Genomic DNA, 25,866 nt, shown 5'->3' with positions numbered 1-25,866 from the left:
TGGATGGCAGAGAATTTCACAGCTAAACATTTACATTTTTACAGTAGTAATCAAATCCATGCTTTCATAATGGACGAGATAAGACACTTTGGAGACAAGTCAAGCTTTCAGAAGTGAAGGAAGAAAAAAAAAAGAAAGAATTTCTCTCTTCTCTTATGTTTTTTCTGGTGTGCACGGGAGTTTGATCTTCCGACTCTCAGAGCTGAGATCAGTACGGGCATAATTACTGATCACAAGAACATAAGAGGCAAGAAACAAATATCCTGACAAGTCAAATTTTGTGAAATATTTATGTGTGTGACAATGGAATATTCATGTGTGTGACAAAATGTGTCATCATGTTGTAAAAATGCATACCTCAGATCTGTCTTCCCCTCTGTCTATTGCATTTTTTTCTATGTTGGTATCAACAAAGCTGAGAATTAGACTCTTCAATTTTTCTGTATGCTGTTTAGTATGATGCTTTTAATGAAGAAGCCACTCTGGAATATGTTAGATTAAAGAATGCAAACCAGCAGAACTGGGGGGGGGGGGGAGGGGAATAAGAGCTATTGACCAAATCAGGGGGATGGGGAGGGACAGGGCCAAGACTTTTTGAGCTCCTCCTGACATATCAGTGGGGTGAGGAGGTGGTGAAGGGGAACCATACAGCAAGTGCTAACATACCACCTGTGGATTGGATGCCAGAAAAAAAGACTTCATCTTCAGAGGGGAATAGCTGCATTCACACACAGGAGTTACTGGTTTTTGCATCGCAATGCCAAAATCAATGTCATTAACTTACCAACCTTCAGAAGGAAGTGTTTTGAATCTCCAGACTGTGCATGCCTAAACAATGATCTTGGAACATAGCCCTGGGCACTTGGGTGTTTAGATCTAGTGTGGTGAGTTGCATGATGGGTATTTTGAACGACAACTACAAAAAAAAAAAGATGATTTCTTACCATTCATACACGCGTGCTGGCAAATATCGCATGAGTTGTTTGTTTTGTTTGTATGTCTTGTAATTACGCTGCATTGATTTTCACACTGTCTTGAATATTGCTTGGATATATGTTTTTTGTGTCCACACAAGAAAATACACTGCTTTTTCATTGCACGGCAAAAAGTCGGTTTTCACAAAACTATGAATTTTGATCGTATGTGAATGGGACTCAGTGTTTTACTTTTTACCTCCTCCACTGATAAAACCTACCTATAAGCATTCCACCTCATTCCTGCTAAATATTGCCCACCATGAAAAAGTTTGGACAAGAGCAAAGCAGTCAGGATTCAACAACTGGTCTGCCATATCGGGCAACACTCAGAGACTAAAAAGCTGCAGCAACCATGGTGGCAATAATGCAGGCAACATGGCATATGCAACAAACTGAATATTTTTGACTTTGACAGGATCACACCTCTGCTGACACAGCTTGCTACCAGCCAGTGAAAGTCATCGTACTGTCCACTCTCCCATCATGACACATCTCGGCATGACTCCAAGCCTGATAGAGAATTAACGCTTCAAAGATACCTTACATGTCATCTCCCTTCCTCTTTCTCCTGATGTTCTTGTCCCCCCATTCTATCTTTCTTTCCTCCATCTTGTTTTCCTCCTCTTCTCACTTTTTTGACTCTTGATTTCTTCATTCTGTTTCCCCTCTCCCAATCCTGTTTCACATTTGAATAAGCAGCCTCCTCAAATACCTTTCCTGGCCAAAGAACACCACGCCACGCACAGTCCTAGCTGGATTGCCGATGAAATTGTATGCATTATTTACATTTGCTAATGTGGGGTCGTATCGCCATTACGGAGACTGACTCTCATCAAGTTAAGATGGCTCCCAGGCTAGGCACATGTACATCTCTATATCTATGGCTCTGTCTATCTCTCTTGCTCTCTCTTTCTATCTCTCCAGCACCTCTCGCTTCTTAATCTCCAAAGATTGCCTTGTCTTCTACCTCTCCTTGATAATTGCGGTCACACTTCCCAGGCATTCTCTTTTTTTTTTTCCTTCCACATCCTTTCCTGGGAGATTAAGTGTTCGTTACACACATTTGCCACAGCGACAAGCCACAGCCATGGGCCCCGGAATCTGCATAAAGACCATGGGGAAAGAGAGATGCAGCAGCTAAAGACACTTCACATCGGAGTGGTCAAGCCTGCAACCAAAACAGCAAGTACCTCATAACTCTTCCTCATTAGCATTAGTCAAAACATAAAATAGCAAACACAGCTTCCCGACTTCTGAATAAATGCAACCTAGTAAACATGAAGAACAGACCAGTATGAAAGAAATGGACAGAGAGTGTGTGTATGTGTGAAAGGGAGGGGCTATGGCTATGGAAAATATGTCAATGTCCAGGTAAGCTAAGGGCAGATAAAGGATATGTGAAACAAGAGACGATCCAGGCAGTGTGCAGGTTACTTCCTGACTGGTAAGAAACGGAGTTTAATGTCAACAAGGCATTGGGGAGTGCTCCAGGAAGCGGCAGGGGGTATCGGGCCCTGGTAGGCAGGGGAAAAATTAGACGGAGAGGGAAAACAAGGGGTGTTTGGGTTTGGAAGTGTCCCATGAATGGACAGGGAAAAGCAGTGAGGGTATCAGCAGCCGTGGAGACAGAATAAACAAGACCTTTGCCTTATGACCTCAGGACCTTGACTAACATACAAGGACTATTCATCAATACAGATCCTACAAATTCCTAAAAATTCTATGACGCTCGTCTTCATCATTATCACTATTTTCATTCTCCCTAACATCACTGCTAATATCATCGTTGTTGTTAATACCATCGTGATTATCATCATAATCAGTAATACAACTCCATTTTCATTGCAGGTTTTGGTAAATGACACAGGAGGTTAACTCATTAAACCTTGACATCCTCAATGGAAAGAGCAGGGACTTCCCCCTCTTACCCCCTCTCTAGGGACACCTGTCTCAAGACCAACCATGCCTCATCATCTTCACATATCCGTTCTATCCACTGATGATGATGATAATAATGATGATGATGATGGCGGTGATGATAATGATGATGATGATGGCGGTGATGATGATGATGGTGATGAGATGGAGGAGGGAGAGAAGAAGTAGAAAAAGAAGAGGGCAAAGGAGGAAGAGGAGGAGTAGGAGAAGGAAGAGAAGGAGGAGGAGGAGGAGGAGGGTGGAAAAAGAAGTTAAGGGGGAGTGGTGGAAGAAAGGATGGGGAAGGAACACATTCATGCTCCAACGAAAAAAATACTAAACAGCATACAAAAAGCTTTTAATCTGTCAATCAAGAGGACAATATACTCCCCTATCTGCCAAATGTTCTTCTATCTTAATTCAACACTTACATAAAGTTCCATTAGAGCTTTAGCAGCAAAAAACAAAACAATAAAAAACAAACAAACAAAGATCTAATTCAAGAATCTATAGTTTGTTCTCAATAGCCACTTTTCTAATTCATTGAATATTCTTGACATCCTTTAAGACATATAAAATCAAAACAACCATAACTTCTATGAGAGTCTTTGATTCATTATCAATATTTTGTCTGAGCCATTATTTTATAGAAGATGCTGCTGCATGTTGCATGACCCTTTTCATCATAATTATGAAAGTAGAGCAAAGCTTGACATTTTTCATTCTTTCTTGAAAGTTTCTTACAGGACAAGTTCACCTTCATAAACATAAAGATTGAGAGAATGTAGCAATATTAGTAGAACACATCATTGAAAGTTTGAGGAAAATCAGACAATCCGTTCAAAAGTTATGAATTTTTGAAGTTTTTGTGCAGTAACTGCTGGATGAGAAGACTACTGCACTGTACGATGTCACATGCGTACAACAATATAAGGAAAATACAAAGAGAATTTCACAAAATTTCATCTTTTGAAAAAAGTACTCATTCCCTTGACTCGTTACCGACATATGTTATGGGTAATATTATTCCCCCTGCCTTTAGAAAGAGACAAGTCAAATGCTCTTTTATTATGCGAAAAAGTGAAAATATGTTGAATTTTCTTCACATTTTCTTTATACTGTTGTACGCATATCACATCACAAGCTGTAGTAGTCTCCTCATCCAGCGGTTCCAACACAAAAATTGTAAAAATTCATAACTTTTGCATCGATTGTCAAATTTTCCTCAAACTTTCACTGATGTGTTCTACTAATATTGCTGCATTCTCTCAATCCTTACGTTTATGAAGGTGAACTTGTCCTGTAAGTGCCCACCTAAACTTTGCATTTCAAATAGTTTTTAGTACATGAAACAAAGTTATAAAATACAAATTGCACTTCAAACAGTTTTTAGTACATGAAAGAAAGTAATAAGATGCAAATTTATGAGATGAACTGCAAATAAGAAAACAATCACTATTGTTCAATGAAGATGACATCTAAAAGCTCACTGCACCACTTTGAGGGAAATATGAACATCACATTTTGTTGCAGGCTACTCTCTAAAGCTGAAAAATCTACAATTGTGAAATGTTAAAGGGGTTCACAAATTGAGTATACATAGCTGGAAAGATATCATTATGGCATGAAGTATAAAAGAAGGGGAATGCACTGTGTCACATACAAATGCCATCTTGAGGTTGAGGGGGGGGGGGATTAGGGGTTGGGAGATGAATGGGATGAAAAGCAAGTAGGCAAAGTGGGGTTAAGTAAGAAGGAGAGAATGTTGCATTGAAGTGGGTCTCAGGAGGCTAGTGACAGACAATAGATCTCTTTCACACCTCTCCTACCTTGCCAGGTATGATCGCTTCAGTTGATGCAATTTGCATATGTAAATGAAATTATCCAGTCCCGGTGTCCTTGGCGTGGAATTAAGGGAGTTAATGCGCGGTTCAGTTCAGGGCGAAGAGGACTGAAGCCTGCACAGGGTAATGATTACATACAAGAGCATTCAAGCCAAGAATAGACACATTTCAACTTTAGACTCACCTCTCCAGTTCTGTTTCAACACTATACCTCTGAAAAGCATCAAGCTCATTCATCAACCTCTCTTCCCTTTCCTGCTTTTGTTCTTTTTCCTCCCTCTTGTGTGTTAATTCTCCTTTTTTTCCCCTCTGAGAGTGTTGTTTCTTTGCCCTAGGTCCAGAGACTGAAGGCATGCTGGCCGTTAATCCTCCACGGAGGATTGAGATTTTTAATGCAGATTAGCCCAAGACAATACACATTATGATTGCTTAGGGCAAAGGAATCTAGTCCAAAAATACCTCCGAGATACAGTCACTAAACTGAAGGTCTTCTTTCTACATCACCACGGAGTTGTTTTCTCTTTCTCCTTCCTCTCCCGTCCGTCTTTCTGTCCAACTTTCACACAACTATCCCTGCCACTCCTTCACAGCCTGATATTTCCTCAAACTCCCCCTGCTCTTCATCCTCTTCTGAAACACTCATTCATACCTCACTGCTCATTATTGAAAAGATCAAAAACATATTTTCATATTCCATCACTCTGTAGCCCTTTTCTACCACCACATGTTGCCCTTTCCCATCTAGTTTTCTGTCCTCATTGCCAGAGCATTCCCAGATAGGGCAGGATTTTGTGCCCCAAGCAGCACATGACATCAAAGAGCACCTTTATTCCCTTCACTGCCACGATTAGCACAGTTTGAGGAGACTGGGAGAGGGGCAAAGGGTTAATGGCATTGACTCTCACTCCAAAGGTTTGCCAAAATGTCACTGGAGTCCTGAACTAAAATGGGCCCATTGTGGCTTGAGAAAATGAGTCATGTTGCAAACATAGTACAGCAGTAATTTTTATGGTCAAAAACACATGACCCTTGTGATATCCTTTCATCTTATGGCAAGCCAAAAAATGCCCAACAATGAAAGAAAAGTTAGATTTCAAGGATTATTTGGCTAAATTTACATCACAGTTTCAGATACAAAAATGGTACCTACAAACAAATTTCATGGATATCAAGATGGCTGTCAAATTGTTACTGCCACATTCCATTCCTCTACTGTGATTCTTGTTACTTTCCCTTTGTTTCTTAACACCATTTACTTATAATGTCCTCTGGTAACATCCCTGTTAACTGCTCCTTAAGCCTAACTTAACATATATCATTTGTTGTGCATTACACATCCCTGTTTTTTCTTTTTCCAGCCAAATGCCGGTGAAAGCCACTGTATACTATAAATTACTTCCCCCATGGGAAATGAATGGAAGTCAAAAGAAAATGGAAATATAATAGTGGAGGCAAATGAAAAGCTCCTGAAATGTGAGGATTTCAAGTAGACAAATAATGATGAGTCAAACAGACCATCATAGAGTGCCATTTGTACTTGGCTGCTTTAACAAAGTTCCCTAATAAAAGACCCAGGACTCAGTTAATCACGGCAGGTTGGAATAACTCTAGGAGGGTGTAAGAGTGGCAAGAACAATATGGAGAAGAGCAAATATGATTCCCGTCCAAGCTATTTGGTGAAGCGCGAAATATCAAAGCAAAATCGGGGGAGCTGACTCTAAAGAGGCTTGTGTCTGATTTGTGAGCGGACTGTCAAACAATGTCAACAGTGTTTTCTGCCTCACAGAAGGGCGGCCTCTTACACTGGGTCACGCCCGGCCATTCAGGTCTATCCTGCCTCTCTGCTTGCTTCATCAAGATTGTCTGGCTGGCACAGGAAATCAAGGTTTGCTCAAGTTTTGTTGGATTAGCAGCTGGGATACTTACTGTCCTGAGAAAGCCTGAGGGTCAAAGGGCAAGGAGAGGGACTAAAAATCACACTCCCTTTCCTTGTTTTTGTAAGTGAACGCAGCGAGAATTACCACTATTGCTTATAACCAGGTGTAGGTCCCTATTAAATGCGATACACTAACGACTAGCAAACACAATGCCACAAATGGGCCTTAGCAACATATGTCTCTTCAGTTCTGTGAGCAGCGCATGGCCAAGCATACAGCCGGACTTCTATTCGTGAAAGACTAGCACACCCCCAAAGGGTGCCAAAGTAAGCCTCGTCGTCCAGAGCACTGGACACTAGTACGAGAGGTCATCCAACCCCATCAGCCTACTCCCTCTGACAGTCCCAAGGATAATAGAAAAGGAGCAAAAAGGAAGAGATTTCATGGAATATGCACATCTAATATGTGTGACTGTATGAAATTACCTGCAAGAAATGATAAAATCCAAGGAGCTGGCAGGCTGGCTTGTTGGACTAGGCTCAGGCAATCACTCTGTACTGCTTGTTCCAGAAGGGCACAAGTGAGAAGATATGCCTGCATGCATACAGTGTGAGAGACAAAACAAATCAAGACTGCTTAACTCTCCCACCCATTATTACACGACCAATTCAGAGACCAAAAACCCCCATCGACACAATAAGTGAAGATGACTATTGTTTCTCAACCAACCACTGGCCTATTCCTCTAAATCATCCACGTGATTTTTTTTTTCTTCCCCCGCAGGCCTATTCTCTCCATTTTTAAAACTACTTTGCGATTTGGTAAAGAATGCACGAAAAGCAGTGGGGCACACAACAGGGCTTCAGCAAATTAATGGGGTCAGCTTATTGTCGGCTGAGAGGCTTCGAACAAAACAAGAGGAGAGAGACTGAGAAATAAAAGCTCGGCGTGCCTACAGAGAATGGCTTTGTGGCACAGGTGATTTGAATAGGCCATTTTGTTGTTGTTTCTAGGAGGGAACTTGTACAGAAGGAAGAGGATTTAAAAAAAATCCAATCCCCAAAAACTTTGAATATGTGATATGATGAGAATGAAATGAAAGAGAGAGAGGGGAGGGGGGACAATAAAGAAAGGGGAGGATTATTGACATATATATGTAGGTTTAAATTATCAGGAGTATAATGAGGAATTAGGCAGACGCATAGATTGGGGATGAGGACCTGTGAGGGAATGTGCATGGCCAAGTGAGGGCCAACTACAGCTGGCCTTCTTTGGAGTCAGCCTCATCCCCTTGGCCTGTCATACTGCTCCTCATTTACATATATGCAAATGTAATTTGGAAAGGTCAGACTACCAGAGAAAGATGGGCAGGAGTTGGCAATGTTTTCATCCTGGTGTTTCTCAGGCCCTCCTATCTTGGGAAATTATCGGCCTTTCTTTCCCTATTTGCACAGTGAGCCAGTATAAACATTGTCTCTAATGTGGCTATAGCTTTAATTAGATTTTGATGAATGGGACACAAGCCAGTGATTAAGCCACTGGCTACTGACACTTGTCTTCATGTAAGCCATCATGACTTGCCACCTTTCATGCTTAACATTCACCCCACTGCACCATCTTACACAGGTTAATTCTGTCCCGTAAGCAGCTTACAGCAATCCCCAGTATTTCATGAATTTGGAATTGCACAAATTCATGAATGTGCTGGTCTCATGTCCTATAATGGTCAAGCTCATTTGAAATACCTGTTTTGGTGCTTTCTTGATTAAGAATATCAGTGCCTTAATTAATTGAATTAGACCTTGCTGTACTTACGTGCATTTGACTAGGGGGTGCGGCAACTAATTTGATCTTGTCTGTGTTTGTGTGTATGTATATACGTGTGTTTGTGTGCTTATGATTAATCAATTTGGAATCTTTTCATCAATTAAGTTGTCACTAAACAACATTTTCCTTAATGGATTATAAATATTTGAAATATCATCTTTCATAATCACATGATATAACAGAACCATGCAATTTTCTTTCCTGTTTGTTACTGTTCATTTTTCAAAACCAGCACTAACAACCTGAATATAACAGAGTGAGAGAAGAAGAGACAGACAGACAGACAGAGAAGAAGAGGAAGACAGACAGAAAAAAGGAGAATACATAAAAGAAGCAAGGGAAAAGATAAGATGGCTTGAAATATACACAACTAAGCTATATATACTCCCATTCACAACTTTACTGCCTGATCAGATCAACTAAAATTCATCACAAATGACCACTCACACTGATTGGCCAGAGCTTGACCAATGGGAGCTAGATATCCATAACAGTTGCCCTTATTGGTCATAAGTTGACAATATGTGAATGGCCAAGTGTAACAGCTATACTGATTGGCCATGACTTGACCAAAAGGAGCTGGCTACATAAATACAGTATAACAAGAACACTGATTGGTCAGAATCTACCAATAGTAGCCAGCCAGCTGTGCTGACTGGCCCAAGTCTGACCACAAGGAGTTGGCTAAGGAGAATTGTAGGTAACAGGAACAGACGCTTATGAGTAGTCTGATGAATCAGACTCTCTACTTGTCATGATATGTCACATCACTTCTCAAGCATGTTGATAGCTAAGCTTGGTGATTACATCATAAGTAGCTTCTTACATCATGGCACGTCCTCCTTTGTTTATCTGAAGATCTGCCAAATGTGTGTCACATATCTAGTCTGAGCACAAGCATAACATGTGATATGCTGATGACTTGGTTAGATATTAATACAGTGTCAGAAGTAATTCCTTGCAGATGGAATATTGCATGTTATTTCTACATTTATGCAGAACTTCCACAAACATTCTTAGTTATCTAGAGGGAAGGCATCACTTTTGGAAATGATGCTGTTGTGATTAAATAAAGACTGAACATTGATAACAATAAATCTGCGTGTAAGTGTCGTCAGATGAATGTGTAGCTGATTAATAAATATTTTGATTTGCAATGAGGAAGCCCTTAGGAAAACTTTTGACATAAAATATGAATGACTATTATGGGATGAGATTACAGAAGTCAGTCCATTGATGACCAAAATACTGGGCAGTTGGCTGACCAGTTGGCTGACCATACAGCCTCCAGGCCTGGGCAGGCTATAAATAGCCCGGACCCATGCTGGTGTGTCTGTCTGTCCGCTGTCGTCGTGGTGATGTCATCCAGTCAAACGGAAGGAACTGGCAAGCCCTATCTGTCTGCTCCCGAGAGCTCTTCTGTTTTGCTGCGTATGAGGTCGCGCATCAGCCCTACATATCCTAGTGCACGGAGGGCATAGAGTGCCATAGGCTACTCTAGAATATGCTTTACACACAGTGTGTGTGTGTGTGTGCATGTGTGTGTGTATACCAAAGGACATGTGGGACTTGTATCAGAGCACAAATAATACAGATAATACATCCCTCATTCCGTTATTCCTCCTACCCCCCCCCCCCCCACTTAAAAATGTTACAAGAAAAAAAAAGAGAGAAAAATATCCCATCTTGGAAGCCCAAAGCACCTCACAAAGCAGTAAATATGATACATAGCATCACACTAGCCATCTGCCATAAAGTGAGTTTATGACCGGCTGATGTAATATTCATTTCACCCCTAGGAGCTTGCATTTTGATTTTGTTTGTCATCTCACTGAACAATTCTGCCTCCCTGTTCCCTGATGCTCAAGATTATTGGTGAGGACTTCCCCCCTCCTCAAACCCTCAATTTCTAATATCTCACTAAACCCATCCAAGGCATACTCTTCATGCTCACCTTTGCTTTCATATCTTGATAAGTTGCTCGAGCAGGTGGGAGGGATAAGTGTTCACAAATAGTCCCCCTACTCCTTCTAGCTAGACCAGGCTCATTAAGTTTACCTTTATCTCATTCCGGTACTCGGCACCAATGGGTCCACAGGAAAGGGACCAAACAGCCACTCGCTGCCCACGCCTATTGTTCTCCCTACTAATAGGACACAGCCCAGCAATTCCGTCCGCTAACCTTGCATATTGATCTGCAACTATCACACAATGTTGGAAATAACTTTCAGAGGTTTATTTGTTATGAAGCAATGTCTATTCTTTGTGATAACAACCCTGTCACGTAGATCTCATCTTCCATATCAAAGTCAATAATAACTAAAATGAAACATGAAAAAGAAAAGAATTTGTAGGTCACTGTATAAACTGAAGGGGTATGAGTATGGCAGGGAGGGGTACCAAGTGTGGCAGGGTAGGGCAACAAGTCTGGAAGGGAGGGGTACTGAACATGGCAGGGAGGGGTACAGGGTATAGCCGGGAGGGGCATCGAGTGTGGCAGGGAGGTGTACCGAGTATGGCAGGGAGGGGTACCAAGTGTGGCAGGGTAGGGCAACAAGTGTGGAAGGGAGGGGTACTGAACATGGCAGGGAGGGGTACGGGGTATAGCCAGGAGGGGCATCGAGTGTGGCAGGGAGGGGTATTGAGTATGGCAGGGAGGGGTACTGAGTGTGGCAGGGAGGGGTACCAAGTGTGGCAGGGAGGGGTACCAAGTATAGCCGGGAGGGGCATCGAGTGTGGCAGGGAGGGGTTGCAAGGGTGCAGCAGGTTTCCCTTCAAGCCTGTCTAGAGGTCGGCACAAGTGCAACATTATTTATCACTATGAGTGAAGTATAATTATGGCAATAAATTTGTGTGACATATTTTTTTTGGGCAGTAGCTATTTGTGCACTTTAAAATCTCCTGGTATCAAATTTTGCCATTAGAAATTTGTGTTATACAAACAGCCATATTTGATGAATGTGATATATTTAGCTGATGCACTTATTTTTATAATGAGCATATCATGGTACAAGAATGTCATAAATATCTTGGTTTAGAACATTTTGTAACTTTAGCTCCTACTAATGCTCAAAATGGTTTCTGTATCTACATTGAGATCTGCATCCAGTTCAAAATAAAGTCTAGTAAAAGCAGCAATAATAAAGTAAAAACAGCTATTGCCAGTTTGGGATACATGAATGCACATCTGGTTTATGTCTGTAATAATAACTCATCATACAACATTATGAATAGCATTTCTTGGTCTGAATCTGTGATGTGGCTATCTAAAGGGCCTACATTTTCTCTCAGCCTACAAAAAAAAAAAAACATGTCAGCAGGTGTCGGGAGGTGTGTAAGATCAATATTCATTCAATTTTATTTGTATCTGTCGCAAATTTTCAGGTGATTTCTGATCTTCTAAAGGCATTATCCCCTCACATCTCAAGCCTACAAATGACTTTACAACACACAACCACATGCATCAATACAGGATGATCTCATGTGCTTTTATTTTTAGCAAGTAATTCATAACAATGAACAGGTGAGTAAACAAAACACAGGGTCTTTGGTCTGAATATGTAGACTACTCAAACAGCTCTGTCCTCAAGCCTTGGCTGACCAGTCAAACAGGTCATCTGATAGCAGTGTATGGTCTAGTCTGGCTTCCAGTCACAATAATTGTCCAGTCAAACTAGTCTACACACCTCCATCTCTATCCCCCCCCCCCACACACACACCTTCTCTGTCCCTCTCTCTCTCCTCTCCCTCCCCCCCCCCCCTTTCTAATTATATCTTCCACTCCTTGGCTCATGGTCAAAATGTTTTCTTCCGTATTGCATCTTGATTTAATTTTATTCAACTATCTTTTCTTCCACTTTAAATTTTCATTTTTCCCCTCTTCCCCCATTCCCCTATACCACTAGAGTAACATTGATTTAAAGGTAAGATAGCCATCTCAATACTGACCATTTCATTTGACCATCATCATCTGCAACGGTTGATATCTTGGATGCCCCTTGTGGTTACTATAGCAACCAGTGCTAGCCTGCTGGTTGTTGTAATTCAGATTCCCATGTCCCTGTTCTTCTTATCACGATCGACAATACATTATTTCTGACACCCCCTCCCCAATACACAACATATTACTAATTGATAGCAAGTCAAAACAATTGCGCACAAGCTATCATGGCAACATCCTTTCATGCTACATCCTTACTCAGAGTACAAACTTCTCACAATGTCAAGAACAGACATGAAAAATAGGAAATAAATAAATGTATCGAGTTGGTTGAAGTGAGCCTTCTGTGTACTTGATCTGCATTATAAATACAACAGTCTTTTATTAGTCAGCAAGCTCACCTAGTTGTATGGGTATTGGAAGAAGGAAAGATAGCAGGTTGAGGATTAAGGAATGGGAAACAAACAGTCTGTGGATTACTGCCAAAGATATTGGAGAAGGGGGTTGTATAGAGGGTAACAATGCCCCTCCCCCAGCCCCCTCCCCAATATTCCCTCTATCACTGTTTAACAATGAACACTTTCCAAGCTGTCCTGGGAGCCCATTGTTTATATTGTTAAGAATGCAAAGTAGATTCTCTATACAACAGCGAATTGCCCAAACAGCACGCAACAACCTGGTAATGGTAATGAGTTCGCTATTCTAACATTACCCCCTCCCCCCACTCTTCCCCCGCCCCTCCCCTTCCCCCCACCCATCCAAGGCACACACAAATTCACACTCTCACATTCACTTACTCTCAGTTACCATGGCTGGTGGGATCTATATGTAGGATGGATGGGGAAGGTGCTGTGAATCTGGAGAGTATGGGTAAGTTAAAGGACAAGTTCACCTTCATAAACATAAGGATTGTGAGAATGTAGCAATATTAGTAGAACACATCATTGAAAGTTTGAGGAAAATCAGACAATCCGTTCAAAAGTTATGAATTTTTGAAGTTTTTGTGCAGTACCCGCTGGATGAGAAGACTACTGCAGTGTATGAATAACTTAGATGTCACATGCGTACAACAATATAAGGAAAATGTAAAGAGAATTTCACAAAATTCCATCTTTTGAAAAAAGTACACATTCCCCTGACTCATTACCGACAAATGTTATGGGTAATATTATTCCCCCTGCCTTTAGAAAGAGGCAAGCCAAGTGCTCTTTTATTATGCGAAAAAAGTGAAAATACGTTGAATTTTCTTTTACATTTTCTTTATACTGTTGTACGCATATGACTCACAAGCTGTAGTAGTCTCCTCATCCAGCGGTCCCAACGCAAAAACTTTAAAAATTCATAACTTTTGCATCGATTGTCCAATTTTCCTCAAACTTTCACTAATGTGTTCTACTAATATTGTTGCATTTTCTCAATCCTTATGTTTATGAAGGTGAACTTGTCCTTTAACAGGTGACTGTCCACTCTGACTCCAGTTCTACTCTTTGATAACATGAACTCTTACCACCACCTGCTCTTCAGTTCTCATTAGGCTGTACACCTTGTGCTTCCGGCTCCTCAGAACAAGATCAAGATTTCAGAGGGAATCTAACATGAAAGATGGGTCAACATGAGACCAAACCTAGGAGAGCTGACCACCATCTTATCCTTGACCATCCAACAATGTCTGCCCAGACTGCCCACATGTGTCATCATACATCATGAACAATGCATGTTATCATCAATATTTATCCAGTGTGCCTCAGTGGGTCTTCAGGCAAAGACCATATACTGTGAAAGGACAAGTGATAACGCACTCTTCTCGTTTGACAGTGAGTTTTGGTTGCCCTGGGCAACCATGCTAGTGAGTTTTGTGGCACCATTTATCAACAATATGGGAATCCTCCTCAAGCTACCTAAACTGAAACAGACTTGGTATGTCTTTCAGATCCAATGGCAACATTCCTACACACAATGACGGAAGCACTTTCGAATGGTGGTCCTGGATGGGTTAATGATTATAACTGAAGAAAGAAAAAAACAAATAAGACCTTCAATGAAAACAATAATAATATCTTTATATGAATTTCTTGGACATTTCAATGCAGTATTCATAGGACGTAACAGCAACTTGTGTGCTAATGCAATGTGTTTGAAGAAGTCTTTGAAACAAGATCTGGATAAAATGATTATAATAAGCACAAAACATATCCTAGTTCAGTGTAGAAAATGTTGTTATAAGTATATCTTCAAGTTTTTCTGATTGGTGAAATATCAAATACCCTCATTTCTGCCAAGAATACATATGCCAAGTAACAGCATTCCATAGATTAAAAGATCTGGTTTATGTTTCATGATTGATTTTTTTTATCCATAATGACCTGAAAATTTAGTTTTTACATTACACTAGCTCATCTTAATGACACAGAGAATGTGAGGCATTACACCACGCACATTTACTACTCTATTTCCCCTCACTCTATTCTATCACGATACACACAACATTGATGAGAGCGGGAAGTCTTGCACGAGTCACAGTACAAAGATAAATCCTGAGACCGCATCGTTTGACTTGCTGTCTTCCTCAGTGATGAGGATAACCCAAGAAACCCGTCACAGACTCATTTAATAAAGACTTGCAAGATCTTCCTAGCTCATTATTCATGCTAGCTGCGAGCCGTAAGATCACGCTAAGTCTCTGAGGCATACAAACCTTCGCCAGAAAACACATGATTATGCAAATTGTATGATTACGACGACAAAAAAGAGGGGGAAAAAAAAGGAAGGTAGATGGTGTAATGACGAGGATAATGGCTGAGAGAGAAAGAGAAAGAGAGAGAGAATAAGAGGAGGATGAAGTCGGCTGGCCTAGGCGAGTGTGCAGCAGCAAGGGACAAGAAATGACAAGCCAACTGTGAAGACAATTCTTGTTTGAACACGCGTTCAGGAGATGACCTGAAAAATTTTCCGCTTGGCTGGCTGGCAAATTCAAAGCAAACTTGCATTGCTTATTCAAGCCGCCGATATTATGCGATTCAATTATGGCAGCCATTATGACCTCAGCCGAAACAACAACCCAGACACCACCGATGAAGGTGTGGGGGGGGGGGGGGGGAGGAGGGGTCTAAAGCTGTCCCTCCTCATGTTTGGTATCAGACCCCCTCATATAAACTACAGTGATGAGAGGGGGAGACAGACAGGGCCAGTCTTGGTATTCTGGGTGCGTGACATGACACCACTGGTATAGCGGACTGACAGGAGTACGGCCATCTAGGCAGGAAGTGATGGGGATGAGGCCTGCAGTTATCATTTGGAATAAAGTGTTATAAACCACCTGTTAGACTCCGCCCTGGGGTTGGACTCTATTACCCCTTCCTTAAAGTCAGCATTCCGTACTTTCCTCGCACTAGCCAGAAATACTTTCCACACTTTCCTTCTTTACCTTTTTTTAATTTCAACCTGGGTTAAGTTTCATCTTGCATCACATCTCTATCTTTTTACACATCCTTAAGGAAAAGAAAAAGTTGATAGCAGAAAGAATATATTTTTTTTTCTCATTTCAATGCAAAATGCAGAAGGGGATTTTTTTTTTCATGAGGTCACATCTGCTCAAACAATTGCTTGAAGATTCATATTGGCTATCATTATTGATGATATAATGAAAACAATGCGACGGATGTAATTTTCTGAAAGTTTGTCTCCTTTGTGACAGTTTAGGCCATTTGCTGCTTTAATCTAACTACTTCTTGGAATGAATAAATATTGAACTGGGAATGGAAATAAAATATTGCTCTCTTCATATACTATAATTCTGTGTTCAGCCCTCACAAATAATTGAATGCTTACATCACAGAATATTAAATACAGTCATGTCATTTGATATGCATAAACACTCAAAACATTAAATAAGATAGAGCTTCTAGGATTGTTTTTGCACATGCCTTTCTTTGCTCCATATGAGGGTAGGGGGTTCGGACAGTTACTTTTCATTTGTTAAGGTGTGAGGATCCTGGGACAGATTGAGTTTCTCCTGCCACCCCCTCGCAGGGGGCCCTTCATCTCAAGAACATGTGACTCATTTGGAGTATACAGGAGACCGAGACTATAATGGGATGGAATGATAGCTGGCTGCGTCGCTGTCACATCTCGCACTTTCGCGTCGCGGCCGACCCGTGGAGTGCCAGGGCCTGCCAAGCAGCCGTGACACCGCACTCCCCGCAACTCTTGGCAGTGATTTCCTCAACACAACACCCTCCTCTGATTCCAGCATCACAGATCCTACAGCTGACTGCACTATGAAGACAAGAAAACCACATGACTGACGCTTTTTCCCCTCTCTTCTTTCACGGTACAAGCTGTCAATCTCGATGTGCATGAAAGGATGATACTAAGAAAAAATACACAGGGAATTTATGCAACATACATGTAATCTACAATCCATCCTATACACCTTTGTATCATTGACATTTTGACATTACTTTCCAACTTCATTTGGTGTTTACAAACCTCTTCTCTTCACAATAGAGCATCAATCCACAAAAATACTCATTTTCCTATTTACGATCTCTTCTGAATTTGCAAAAAGCCACTCTCTCTTCAGTTATCTTCATTATCTTCACAAATGCTGATTAGTTTCACCTTCATGCTTGCTCCCTTGGAATTCAGCTTCATTGCTTAGAATATTCTCTAAATCTTTTTATTATTCTATGTATTACCTGATAAGTTAACGATCTGTGAGAATAAGGAACAGTGGTTTTTTATTGCTTCAAAATTTGAATGGCATTGCTATACAGAGGTGAAAGAATAGCAGTGTGAGTGTGTGGAGAGAGGGGAAGGGGGAGGGGAACACTTAGGAGGGCTCAATGGGAATGAAGTTCATTTTATCGGTGGACGGTATATGACCATCTTGAGATTTCTTCCTCCATCCTGCCGTCACGTAAAGAAAAGCTTCTTTCAGTAATGACACTAGTTTCACCATTTGTGCTGTCAAGGCAGTGTGCATTAACCGAAGCCCCGGACCTGACGGAGCAGTGTTTTTTTGCGCGACAAGACAAATACTGGGAGTGGTGTTGTAGAGGAAGTGTCGCAATCAAGAAGACGTGCTCCGACCAGGGACACATCTTCGGAACGTAATTACCAGCAAGCCTTTCCCCGGGATCGGATGGCCTGAGATTAACGCAGCCATTAGCGGGACAGCTTGCGCCATGCAACAATGTACAAAAGGATGTGCCTCGTAACTCGAGCCATCACTCATTAATTTACGCAACCTGCCCAAGACTTGGGGGCCCCCGGAAAGGGGGAAAAGTTTAAGGACATCGTCATGGCAACAAATGACTGCCGGAGATTAGGCCACCGCATCTTGCAATTAAATCTGAGCCTCACCGCTGAAGGGAGGATGGTCTGACCACGTGAGGAAGATGCTGAAAAGAAGATAATTACCACTTGCCTCTGATGAAGATCTTGGGCTTACTTCTTAATTTCCACTTTTGCTTCTCTTAATTCCATGCCTTCATCATTACGATGGCTCTCAACCAGGGCAATTGGACAGCAGGTCTCTGATTGGCCCTCGGCTGCAAATCACCAGCATTGCAGACGCGCTCAAAATTCCTGCTTAATTACCAATGCTTCATCATCTTTTTGACTTGCAGACTCTCAAGAAGTAGCATCCAAGTCAGTGATCATTCCTGCATTTACTCCGCTCCCAGTCATTATCCAAACGTTACCCCCCCCCCCTCAAAAAATAAAAATAAAAATAGTGAATGCTGAAATCCCTCTTACAACAAATCAAGAAAAAAAAATGGTTATTCTACACTGATCAAGCTTGGGAGACCTCTTCACAAGGTAAATCTCCCCTGCAAGATATTTTCGTGGCTAGACTGGGGGGGGGGGGGGAGTAGCTCTACAAGCTATGGAGCTCATTTCAGGCATCACCAATAAGAAGGAAAATTGTTTATTGCTGTTCTTTCTTTGGAGGGATGCATACCTGTGTATCACGCCGTGGTACATGCAAGAACTGCGCTTACAACAGATTATCGATCCTCGAACATTTCATGTACAATTGCTGATGACCCTTCACATCTAGATTTATTTCAACATACATGTCAATGGAAAATTTCTCTATGCCCCTATGGTCTAATAATCGGGGGGGGGGGGGGATCACCTTGGCAATGTCGGATAATGACCGTTGATCTTTATTTCCACTTTATTCGGTTGTCTCACATGCATCGGTGATCAACAGATGCATAAACTGGCACCGATTCAAACAGCTGGTCTCTCAGTTTTAGGCGGCCATCTTAGTTGGTAATTTGTATGTTCTGATTATCAGTGAGTGAGAGAGCAAATGTTGGTCTTACATTCTGAGTAAACAATCCCCAGCACTTGCCAAGCTTTCCGTTTCTCTAATTTCTGCTCAGGTATATGCCGCAGAAAGGCATGAAACAGCATGTCTCCTCTGATAATCATTGTGAAAATGTTCTGTCATGTATGTGGGGTTTTATCCTTTCTCTCGCGGCCAGGGGTAGGAAGGGGTATGGGGTTCAGGGTAGGGGGCGGGGTCAGGTGGGTGCCTCAAGGTTTCTGACCGGATCAGATCCGACTGCATCAGTCTACTATCACATGAACAGAGAAAGCTGCCTTTTTCTACCAGTGTGTTGATTCTTGGATGGTCTGATTGTGTAGACTAGGCTCATGCGGAAACCAACTGGTGTGCACTGGACCACTGCCGCACTCAACACCATCTGTGATACTGCTGTAGCCTGACACAACTCAAGCGTCCTCCCCCCCCCCCACCCCCCACCCCGGGGAAAAGCGGGGGGGGGGGGGGGGGGATAGGCAAGATCCTAGTGTCTCCAGCCCCACTCACAAACACACCTTAAAGATAATAAAAAGTTTTGGTACCTCAAAAGTGTCATTGAATTTCCTTGTCTTAGTTTGTGTTTCAGGTTAAAGTACCTTTCATATAACTAACACTGTGAGACTTACTCGCCCCAAAGTGCTCTGATGTCTTAGTAATCATGCAATTCACTGCGACCAGCAGCCCCATACGCATAGCGACCAGCAGTCCCATATACATGTACGCATAGCGTAATCGGGCTTCGCATTGTAGCATTCAGGATCATGACAGATTTAGTATCGCAGGGTAAATGTCAACTTAAAATCCCATAAATTCTTCAATTTGAAGAGTTACCAATTAAGTTGAAGTATTGAAAACAGGCTTCGGGCAACGTTTGGTTCTGCCTATAGTCCCTTTCTGTTCGAATTGATGACTGAATGTGACTCGGTCGACAGGACCTTAGGAGAGCTACATACAGTACACTGAATACTACAGCCAGTGCATGCGAACACATCACATGCACACAAATTTCAAATCCATGAACGGATAAGATGTATGTGTGCGCATGCGCTGGCCATGGTAGCCAGTGTATGTAGCTCTCCCAAGGTCCTCTCGACCGAGTCACATTCAGTCATCAATTCGAACAGAAAGGGACTATTGGCAGAACCAAACGTTGTTCGAAGCCTGTTTTCAATACTTCAACTTAATCGGTAAGTCTTCAAATCGAAGAAATTTTTGGATTTTAAGTTGACATTTACCCGCGATACTAATTCTATCATGATCCTGAATGCTACAATGCGAAGCCCCATTACGCTATGCGTATGGGGCTGCTGGTCGCAGTTAGCTATGCGTACAATGGGCTGCACGCTGCTGGTCGCAGTCAGTGGTTTCGCACAATATTTATCGACGCTGTACAGCGTCGGCTCTGGTACGAAACCATTATTGCATGATTACTAAGACATGAGAGCACTTTGAGGCGAGTAATTCTCACAGACAACGTACTTTAACCTGAAACACAAACCAAGACAAGGAAATTCAGGGAAGCTTTTGAGGTACCAAAACTTTTTATTATCTTTAAATTTACAGCATCAACACTTGAGTTTTGCAATGTGATGCAAAATTGGTAATATGTGTGTGTGGAGAAAAAAAAAATTGAAAGCATCAATTATCACGATTGTGACGATAATTGTAATGTAAAAATCAGTATTGCTCAATTTTTTTTCCGAACATCACAATACTTTGCCCTACACACAGTGTGTGTGAATGGCAAGCAGAAACTTTCTATCGATTTTTAAAATCCCATAATGCCACTCCCCACAGTAGGTTTTCATTCATACACTCTGATACCTGGGGTCACATTCTGGTCACTGTTGAATTTTTTTTTGTTGAATATATATCATGATAATTTATCGTGCAAAACCTGTGTGAACAGTGGCATATGAAATCACTTGTTGCATCACAATGTAAAAAACTTATAATTTCAGTGTGTACATGCAGTTTTTTCTTGCAAATTTTCAAAAGGCACTGCTTGAAGCAACAGTTGATAAGCTATAAATGAGTCTGGAGAATTACAATCCCTCCCTCCCAGTATTCTATTTCAGGATAAGAAATACAAAAATATCACTTTCCACCACTGCTTAATGTTCGCACCAATGTTTATAGACTACTCTAAAACACATGCACTCAAGCTGCACTATGCACAGACACAGACAGCTTTACAAATATTGGTACAACAAGTCTAATACTAACATGTGACACAAAAATGATTTGCTCTCTTACATGAGTGAAAGGTCTCATTCCTTGATCCCACCCATAGTATTTGGTGTAAGAGTCTGCTATTAGCACATGATAGTGGTCTACACAGCACAAAGGGTGATTGTGGAATAATGCTGAGGGTATATGATGTGCTCTGTGCATGTTCATTTCAATTCTAATCTCATATACCCTAGAGAGACACTATTGTGAAATCCCCATCTATTCTATGATCAGGAACTCTTAAAGCAAAAGATGTCTTTTTTTTTTCATCTTCGTCAGATTTGAACCTCAGTCTGTCAGGATGGAGATGCAATCTTGTTTGTGCAAAGGAAAGTGCCCTCGCTGGGTGTAATATAAAGTACAGACTGCCACTGTGAAGTATTTATGAAGAGTGAATCACTGTCTTAATTTCTGTCCTAGCATAAAGTGTATTACACTCTACAAAATAGCCAATCACACTTTTTATTATATTTATAAGAGAGGCTAAATTCTGGTGAGAAAGTTCCAGGACTGGTGGCTTTCAGGTATCATGCTGTCACCAAAATGGAATATAAAATGATGGAGAAACCAAAAGATGAAAGAAATCTTCTCTCATATCCACTTTCAACAGATCAATATAGAGAGATCGAAAGATGGAATACATCAAGAAACACATTCCTTGGGGCACAGCTGTCCTGCAGTTTTCCCGAAATATGAGATGAGGAGAAGAAAATAAGACCAGACTAAAACCGGGATGGGGGGGGGGGGGGGGGGGGAGATTGAGGTTGGTTGTGGGACTAGATACATTTTTAATAGAGAACATAGATGAGGAATTAGGCCAATGAGATGATTCATAAGACTCCAGCCTGGGTTCCCAAAACCACAAACACGTGCTGAGAAATCACGTCATCTGCCACACAGCCTTAGCCTCCACTCACCAGACTCTTTATAGGATTTACAAAGAATCACCTGTTTACCTGTGATAAGGAAGGATGCATGATATTACCACAAAAAGCCTTACCAAGACTATGTCTACACTGTCATCATCTTGTAGTATAAGATAGGCTATACCACTTCTGTTGGGTTGTTCCAGTCCCTGCTACATTGCCTAAAAACATCATGCTGATAACAACTTGCCATTCCAAGTTCAAAGAAAAAGTCTGTGCCACAAAGTCTACAGACATGGTCAGCCTGGCTTGCCTCACTCTACTTCAACAAGTTCGGAAGGATTGGGTTACCAAGCATTACAGGTGTCAACCCCCTGGGTTTGGAACAAGTCCCTGATAACCAGACTGGGGCTCCATCCCCAACCACTACCGGACCCCTCCCTCTTCTGACCCCACCATAGGGAGTGGGAGGGGAGGAGAAAGGGGAAGGGGAGTAGGAGAGGGGGAGGGGGAGGAGGAGGAGGAGGAGGAGGGGGAGGGAGAGGAAATAGATAGAATTAGAAGACAGACATTCCATAATGCTTGTGGTGATAATGCACGTCACAATGACATGAAGTTAAACTACAGGTACACTTTCGGACAAGTTTTTATTCACTTGTCATACAGACAAGATGGAATCACACACATTTCATTCAATGGACTCACTCATCAACCACTCACTGTTCAGATAGATGTCAGCCGAGAACCAGAAGGGCGCTAATGTGTTTGAAGATTTGAGATAAATAAAAATTAAACAATCAGTTTTCAAGAAAAAAAAATTCATTTAATCAAAAGTGGGTAGATGTAGGGATAAGCAATGTTCCAAATATCTGGTAAAATAGTGCCCTTGTGGTTTTGATTTTGAACATTTTACTGAAATTAAAAATTATTTAAAACTGACATCATATTAAATGTACAGCAGACTGCGTTCTACAATGTGATACCAATTACTCAATACCCCCAAAATTGTGATAACGGCTTTCTGGTTTTCAGATGACGGTGCATTTTGTAAGGTGTTTTCAACTGATTACTGTGTTTATCCACTAATCCACTCAAAACAATGTTTGCATTGAACACCACATGGCTTCTATCAAAACTTTGCACACAGTAACAGACTTACATCAACAAGAGAACACATTTTGATCACAACACTAAAATGTTGTTCATTCTCCAAGTGTTGAGCTTCCGTTGATTTGCAAAGACCTCTGCACAGTTTGAAAGTGTCCATGCCATTTTATTGCCAAGATGTTTTACAACTACCTCAATGCATGACTGGATGCTTCAAAATCAAATACTTCTGAAAATCTGTAGAACTGGACTTATTGGAAACCCACATGACACACTAAACACAAATGCTGAATCCACGGTAGGACTACCATAGTTAAAACAGTTGGCAAGATAACACTAACAGGTTAATGAGGGCCATGTTAACAGGTGAGCACACATTTCAACATGTCAAATACTTACAAAACACTTTTCAATCATACAGCCAATTTCAAAAGTATTCCGTATTATCTCCACACAGAATGAGAGGCAGACATTCCTCGACAAACAACCATGAGATCCAATGAAGCTAGGAGCAGACTTCAAAAAACAGATCACATCTGTCCACCTCGCCTACATCAGTACAGAGTGTGTGCTCCTTACTGAATGAGCTGACCAGTGTGGTCTTCTGTGTGCTAAAGACCAGCCTCCTTTCACTGCTTGTCCTTCAATGGTCAGATCAAAGACCTCTGACCGCCCAAAGCTCACCCTCATCATAAGGGACAGTTGATTAATTGACACTCCTACTTCTCCCCCTTACTATCCACCCCATTCTACCTATCCCAGCCCCCCACCCCCCCCCCCCCCCCCACCAGCTTCAAAAGAAAGGAAAGAAAAGAAAGCCGCTTTTCTCTCCTCTGTTTTAATCATCTCATCAGGGAGGGAGGGAAAATGGACCAATCCAGTGGTCAGTCTGATAATCAGAGGGCATGGAGAGCCTTCTAATGGCTGGACTCTTGTGAAGGAAGGGCTATTGTCTTGTGGGCGGCCCCAGACCATTACAGGCTTCAGTGGTCAAGCGAGGCCTGTACATGAATGCCCAGTTCTTGAAAGGCCCTCAAAGTGCTGGAATGTTTGGCAGTAGCGGTATCTGGTTACATCACCCCAAAGTAGGACTAATGATTAGTCTATGTCACATGATTTCTCTCATTCTTGCTCAGTTGCCAATATCTGATCTCATGTTTCATATGGTTGCACCATCCTCTACCTCATGTCATGTTTGTCTGGCATGGATCGGGATGTCTAAGGATGCATCGGCATGAAAGGAAGAATGAAAAGGGACAAATAATAACACCTTCACAGGTTTTCTATCAAATCTTTTGATGAAGGGATCAGCGGCCACTGTGGGAAGGGCACAGCGGCTTCTACGTGGAGTCTGGCTAATCTACAGTTTGCATAGCATCAATAGAACTATTGGGTCAAGCCATACAAAGCCTCTTTTGGATCCTCTCATTATAACTATCAAAGGCTTTACTCAAAAGTAGAGGTTAGCATTTGTCTACTACAACACCATAGTGCAACTACAGCTATCTTTAAAGTTGCTTGTCTCATTAGGTGCTGCAGTAGGATATGAAGCAATCAATGTAGGCTTAGTTCTTACGTGTTTGATATTTATAAACACAGTACAACACCTCTTATGTATGACAATATCAGTACTGATATTGATATTATCATTTTCAATTTGAAATAACAATTTATCAATTTCTGGCTCATAATTTTCCTTTCAATGAGAGAACTGTCACAATCAATGCAAAGTGTTTGTATTTTATGATAATTATAGAAGACAAAGTGGTTAACTTTATTGAGCAATAGAGATGCAGCCCCGAACAAAAACAAAAACAAAAACCAAACGATGTATATGATATTCATAATGTGTGTACTGTAAAAGTGGATATTTTCGAGTGACTAATTTTTCGCGCTTGGCCGGGTCGGAAGAGTTTCGCGTGTTTTTAATTCCGCGGAATCAAGACATCACGCACAGGCACATATGGCAAGCAAAAGTATTCGCGTGCTTTTATTTTCGCGCCAGTTTCTGGGTGCGCGAAATGCGCAAAAATTTGAACACCGCAAAAATTTCAGGTATTATACAACTTACACTGACAATGTGACCAAAACGATTACCACCTAACATTATGTATATTCACAGGTGAGAAGAATATGCTTTTGATGACTGCGACAGATGATGGGGGTCTGACAACGAGGCTAATCCTGAGATAACTGTCACTACCTCCTATCCTAGAACTACATTTATGGCATGGCAACAGACTTTCAATCCCAGGTGTTTTACAAATATTTCCACAAAGTTACAAGCTGATGTTCACAATGGGGAGCTGTTAACACATGGACACAGAGTCTAGCTGCGAGCACTGGGATGGCTCAACTCAGGGACATTTCTGGGCAGAATTTGGGCTTTTTATGGGAACTATTATTCGCAATCAAAACAGGCAAATAAAAATTGCAGCGAGTGTCCCTGGCAAATAATTAACTAATCACTGCATAGATTACTGCCCTAGACTCCTGTCTAGACACACAAGTCATTACATAGCTTGCAATGGCCATTTCTTGTTTTTTATCCAATTTGTTTTCCAGTGAGTTTATTTAGCGGTAAGAGTGAATGTTGTTCTATTCCGCCCCTTTACAAACAAACAGGAGGACTGTAACAAATTTCATTTACATTGTAGAAGATGTTCTGGATGGCATACAGTTGTATGTTGTGGTGCATTCATGCTTAACTTCTTTTGGTTATAATCCGCATTTTGAAGTGTTATTAGTTTACAACATGGTTGCATCCAGACTAATTTTGATATTAACTCCATTCCAAAATACTGAATCAAAATGCACAAGGAAGTGTGTTTATGAAGAACAATTTTTCTCTAATAATTTTTTATTAGGGAAGCATAAACACAAAAACACATACATTGAACAGCTTGCTACAATAGGCTTTCCTAGTTTTTCAACAATGTACA

The 25,866-nt window shown here is 41.4% G+C and overlaps 1 pseudogene; it reads right to left on the bottom strand.

Annotated features, from left to right (window-relative positions):
- The window catches only part of LOC139727812 (zinc finger homeobox protein 3-like), a 244,515-nt pseudogene that overhangs the window by 120,359 nt on the left and 98,290 nt on the right, over positions 1 to 25,866 (bottom strand).

Source organism: Diadema antillarum, unplaced genomic scaffold (assembly GCF_040938485.1).
Source record: "Diadema antillarum isolate AM-2024a unplaced genomic scaffold, OU_Dant_1.0 seq00000153_RagTag, whole genome shotgun sequence".
Lineage (NCBI taxonomy): Eukaryota > Metazoa > Echinodermata > Echinoidea > Diadematoida > Diadematidae > Diadema > Diadema antillarum.
The sequence above is the reverse complement of the archived record's forward strand: the minus strand, read 5'-3'. Positions and strand labels throughout refer to the sequence as shown.